We start from the raw sequence: 6,281 nt of genomic DNA, 5'->3' as shown, positions 1-6,281 counted from the left end.
GGACAGAAGGGTGATAAAGAGAAAATCCAATATTCAGCCCATTTTTCTATTTGACATTTGTTAGTTTGCAAGCTGCTGCTGAGAAGGTGAGAAACAACAAAGTCTCCAGGAGTCCTTTGAGAATGTAGAAACAAAAGTTGGACTTCAGACTTTCCAAAGAGAGAGATCTGGCATATAATCCAGGCTTTCAGATGAGATTCCCATTGGGTTACACTCTAAGAGTAAGGGAGAAACAGAAATAGACCAACTCCCCTAAAAATGAAGCCCAATCTAGAAAAGGTAAGGTGATCTGACTTCAGCCTATTTGTGTAAAACAAGATGATTCCTCTCTTGAGGAAGGTAACATCCTCTAAAACTTCAAATTATCCCTATAACCTTTCATTTATTTTTTTTATTTTTATATTTTTACAGTCTTGAGGCTTTTTTTTTTTTACACTTATCATGCTATGAATTCATAGAGAATAGGTTCCAAAAACTCAGGCTCCCGCCCATTAGTTCTTACAAAATGTGTTTTTCTGGGTGGAGTGGGCTGATGCTTCAGTTGAATGCAAGTATCTTTCTTGTAGGCTTCCTTCTTTTTCTGATCATTTTCCTTCAGACACTTTAGGAAGCTACTTTGGCTCTTCAAATGCTTAATATGCTAATACGTGAATTCTGTTGGCAGGAATCTTGCCCTTAACATGTTTGTTTAAAGCAATGCAAACAGCATTTTATATTTTAGTCTAATATTTTAGACTCTTCCAGTTTTGCTATGGTAACATCTGTGGGGCATTCCTGTTTGAACAGTGCCCATTCCCTTGATGTCTACAATACTACCTTTCTTATAGATTTGCATGTATGTGGCCAAAGAAACAACTCTACGTTTTCTAAAAGGTCTAGAGAACACAAAGCAAGTGCCTCTCCTCTTTCCATCTGTGTTGGTCATTTTAGTGAATGACTGGAAGATAAAGGTTCTAGCTGAAAAAGCCCTATAACTTTTCATTTAAAATGTCTGTACTTTAGTGAAAAAATTACCAGGCAAATTTGGAGGCAGAACACGTGACAAAAAAGCTAAGAGGGAAAAACAACTAATAGAAGCAGAACCACAAGAGATACAGACATTTAAGTTACTAGATGCAAGTATGGATTGACTGTGCACTTCTGACTAGGATGTGAAAGACTGTCAAACCTAAGCACTCACAACTCACAACTAAGAGAAAAAGAGAAATTACAAAAAATAATTTTGAAAAGGCAGCCTACAGCCATCGAAGTCATAACTAAATTATATAGAGAGGAAAAACATTCAAAGGTGAGTATATAAATAGCAGCTCAGTTTGTTTGTTTGATATGGGGAATTTGCTAGTTCTTGATGTGAGCTCAAGTGTGTAGCTTGCTCACACAGAGAGCAGAAGTTAAAAGGAGAAACCAATGTAGCAGTTAGCAGTCTCTCGGGGGGTAGAGAGACAAAATTAAAGGCTTGAGGTCTACAGATACATAACCATTTTCCACAAAAGATATTTGCTATATTCTAAGACTACATAAAAGGCTAAAATCCAAACAAAAAGTTTTGAAAGTGAAATCTATTGCAGTCTCATACTTAGGAAACAAAGACCTAAAAACAGAAAAGGCAAGAAATGAAAGCCATAGATGTGGTGTATTGACACTGAGAATCAACAGCCCTTTTTACTAACCAATGCTGAGTACACCAAAAAGTTGAGAAACCAAACCTCTGGCAGACCATTACTGCTGGGATAAAACCATTGGATAAACGTATTTGAGAAGTAGGTTATTTATACAGTCTGGGGGGAAAAATGTTTTCACATATTGTTTAGTAGTAACCGAGGGAAAAATGATATTTATACAGTGAAAAGCAAAACAAAACAAAACAAAAAACAAAAAAAAAAAAAACCCCAAACCTTTGTCTTAACAAAGTGCCGAAAATTGACTTCATCAGCAATAGGGCAAAAAAATATTGTGTGCTTCTAAAATTGGTATACTAAGAAGGTCACAGCATCACTTATATATAGAGAGAGTATTCCTTCCGAGATGGTCATAATCTGAATCTCATCTTGGAAAAAAGCAGCCAACAACCTAAATTGATGGATTTCATATAAAACATCTGACATATATTCTTTATAAAAGTCACATATGAAAGACAAAGTGTTATGTCAGTTCCAGCCTATTGATAGTGATGTTTCTGGCCAGGCTTGCCTAAGGTTCTCACCCAAGGTTTAATATTTACTTGTAGTGAGCCCCACATACATTCCCCCCAACAATACCAAGGACCAATGTTGTGGCTGGACTGGTCCTTAGGGTTCTTATTATGATGATAGGACACACCTAAGCAAAACCACCAGGGAACTTTGAAAAACAAGATTATTTTACCAGTAGGTGCTGGAATATAGACAGCAAACAGTGAGGTCACAGATGGATAGAGAGAGAAGTAGCATGGACCAGGGATTCTGCTTTGATTAGGGTCTGAAGATGGAATGCTTAGAGTTCCAGAGGTTCACCCTTTATTGGTGAATTTAGGGCATTAAGAATGGAAATTAAGTCCCAGGAGAAGAAAAGTGGGGTCACTTAAGTGGCCCATGATCTATATTACCACTGTTTTCTCAAGAGGGAACTTCATGGGTAGGGGTGACCTGGTTCCTTATCTAATTGTTTTACTGTAGCTGTGCCATACAGCTAGCAATAGTTTATTCAGAATGAATGTCTTTGAAATGGATGCCTCAGCAATCAAAAGCTTAATGTCAGACACTTATATTACAATCAAAAAGCTTAATGTCAAGCACTTGCACTACACAAAGAAAGACTAAAAAACTTTTAACTTAAAAGAGATTAAAGACATATGACAAATAAATGGATGCATGATTCTACACTGGATACTTGATCAGAAAAAAAAATTCTACAAAGGACAACATTGAGACAATAGATCAAATAGTTTTGTATTCATGTTTAATTTTTCTGAACTTAGTAGGTGTGCCACGTTCTATGCAAGAAAATGTCCTTTTTTCTTAGGAAACATACACTGAAGTATATGGGGTGAAGAGTCATGATATTTGACACTCTCAAATGTTTCAGCTGATATATAACGTGTATGTATTGTGTATGTGTAGAAAAGAAGGTGTGGCAAAAAATTACCAATTGTCACTCTAGGTGAGTATACGTGGGAGTTCATTGTACTATTCTTGAAATTTTCTTGCAGCTTAAATATTTTTTTAACAAAAGTTTCAAAAAAAAAAAAAAGCATGAGAAAACTCTGGAGAACTACTTATAAGAACAGAAACATGCCAGAGCTAGCCTTAGTCTTGCCATTTAGGTGAGATTATGTTCATTTTGGTGACTAGTTCATCACTGATTGGAGAGTAGTGATCATCTAGTGGACCTGCACTATAAAAGATATTAAGAGTAATCTTTACGCAGCAGGAATATGATACTCAATAAAAACTTGGACCTACATAAAGAAATAAAGAGTGCGGAAAAGAAATAAAGGAGGGTAAAATCAGTTTTTCCCTCTCTGTAGTAGCTCATACGGATCCCCTCTTCTGGTATGTATTACTTACCCTGACTACTCACCTTTGGAACTTTTATCTATTCAGATAAAATTCAGATTTATTCAATTCAGATGTCACCTCTTTTAAGAAATCTTTTCTAAAATTTTTATTCCTAACAGGCAGAATAGGTTTCCTTGTTTGTATGAATCTATAGGAACTTTTATACCTCTTGGCTATACCTCTGACTTGATTTGTGGCCCTTGGAAGGTATTTAATATCCCTAAATCTCAGTATTCTCATGTATAGGATAGTAATAATACCTAAATTACAAGGCTGTTCTGAGAATGCCTGTGCATGACTTAACAAAAAGATTGGGCCAGAGGAAGCATTTAAACCATATGAAATGATGTATAATAATATTATGATGAAGATAGTTACTCCTTTTTCATGATGGATAATATTGGCCAGAAGTAAACTTTATTTTGTTTTGCGATACTTTTATAAAATATGCTTTATTAGCAACTGTGTAAAGAAAAGTTATAATAATGTGATTAGGTGTATTTGGATTTTTTTGTTATTTTAATAGCAATAAAATCTACTAAATCAGAAGAACATGTCTTACTCAGTAAGATATATGAAGAGGCAGGTAAGATAAGGAAGGATAAATGTTATGGTCCCTGTAATTTCTCAACCACCAAAGAAAAGTAAGCCAAGAACATAGCTGGAAGGAGACCAAGTGAAGCAGGGTCCAAATGAGCTTGTCAGCTATAAACCCTGATTGCACCAGACACAAAGCCCTGTTCACACCAAGGAGCAAGGCAAATAGAGATGGACAAAGTCTTGACTAATACCATGTCAAGAGAGCAACAATATTAAAATTTGAAAGGGATATTGAATAGAGGTGATAAGAGTCGAGTGGTGAATAAAAATGAACAAAATGCATCCTTGGGAATATCTTGGGTGTGTCATGTGTCTATTGTTTAGTTGGTATTTTTAAGATCTGGATTAATAAAACAAATATGGAGATACATGTTGCCTCGTGTCTTAGTAGCTCTCCTTAAAAAAAATAAAAAAATACCCTAATTATGTAATCAAGAAAGACAAGATAAAAGCATATTTTTCTCCTTTCTTCTCAGCAGACTTAAAATGTAATTGTATACAATAGTATGCATATTAGGCCTATGAATGTATATAAATAAATGTGGTGTTTGGCCTATAATATATTAAAATGTGATATATTTGCCAGTAATAACGCAAAGGAGGTCAACAGGAACAAAACTGAATCAGACTAAATTATGTGATATTGAGTTTGTAATATTAATTGATGTAATAGATAACATTAATAGATGAACAATAATACAAAAGAGGGGGAAATAGTATAGTTATATAGGAGTCACGTGTTTCTGTATCTCACTGGAATCAAGCCAGCGTAGAGCTAAAGCAGATTAGTCAATATATAGACAGTAAACCCTAGAACAACAATTAATATATGTTATATGTGTATGTACATGTATAGATAAATAGATAAAGTTCAAAAATCATTAAATAAGTTTAAATGTTTCATTGGAAAAAACTTAATACAAAAGAAACCAGTGAAGTAGAAATAAAGGAACAAAAAGACAGGAGACACATGGAAAACCAAAAGCAAGGTGGCAGATGTAATCCAACTGTATCAATAATAACATTAGGTATGAATGGATTAAACAATCAAATAAAAATATAGAGACTGTCAGAGTGGATTAAAAAAAAACCTGATCTAACTATATATTGTCTATAGGAGACACTTTATAGCAGCATTATTTATAATAGTCAAATAGTGGAAACAAACACACATCCATTAACTGACGATGGATAAATAAAATGTACTCTATCCATAAAATGAGATATTATAAACCATAAAAGTGAATGAAGTAGGGATGCCTGGATGGCTCATCAGTTAAGGATCCAATTCTTGGTTTCAGCTCAACTCTCCAGGTCCTGAGATGGAACCCTGGGGTTCCATGCTCAGTGTGGAGTCTTCTTGCTTCCCTCCCTCTGTTTCTGCCCCTCCTTTCTCTCTCTAGAGTAAATAAATAAAATCTTTGAAAGAAAATGAATGAAGTAATGATTTGTGCTACACCATGAATGAAACTTGAAAACTTTATGCTAAGTGAAAAAAAACAGTCACAAAAAACCACATATTGTATATGTCTACTTATATGAAATATTGAGGACAAGAAAATCTAAAGACACAGAAAGTAGATTAATGGTTGCTTAGGAATGGGAGTGAGATGGAGAGATAGGGGATGATATCTAAAGGGTAAGGGGTTTCTTTTTGATGTGATGAATATGTTCTCAAGTTGACTGTGGTGCATATATCTGTGAATGAATATCCTAAAAACCATTAAATTGCACACTTTGGGGAAATGATATGGTATATGTATATTTTAATGAAGCTATTTTTAAAAAATAAAGGAGGTACAGAAAAATGAATGACTAAAATTGAGAAATTCATGAAAGGAACACCATTAAATCTAATTTAGAATATTATTTTGGCCAGAACTAAGAAATCTTTCATAGTTTCTTTCTGGGAAAGAACAAGAAATAGTATCAGAACCTCACTGTATAAAATACACAATCCATTGTGTGTAGTTTTTTTTGAAAAGATCTTACTAATTTATTTGAGGCAGGAAAAGGAGAGGGAGAATCTGAAGCAGATTTTGCACTAAATCTGGACCCCCACTCAGAGCTCGATCCCACAACCACAACATCATGACCTGAGCCAAAACCAAGAGCCGGGCATTCAACCAACTGAGACACCCAGGC

General features: G+C 34.7%; 1 pseudogene; it reads right to left on the bottom strand.

Annotated features, from left to right (window-relative positions):
• Positions 1-439: 439 nt before the first annotated feature.
• LOC101676353 lies at positions 440-928 on the bottom strand (annotated as a pseudogene).
• Positions 929-6,281: the final 5,353 nt, after the last annotated feature.

The sequence above is a fragment of the Mustela putorius genome, unplaced genomic scaffold (genome assembly GCF_011764305.1).
Source record: "Mustela putorius furo isolate JIRA1106 unplaced genomic scaffold, ASM1176430v1.1 tig00003863_pilon_pilon_pilon, whole genome shotgun sequence".
In the NCBI taxonomy this organism is placed as follows: domain Eukaryota; kingdom Metazoa; phylum Chordata; class Mammalia; order Carnivora; family Mustelidae; genus Mustela; species Mustela putorius.
Note: the sequence above shows the minus strand (reverse complement) of the source record. Positions and strands in the feature narration are given on the sequence as shown.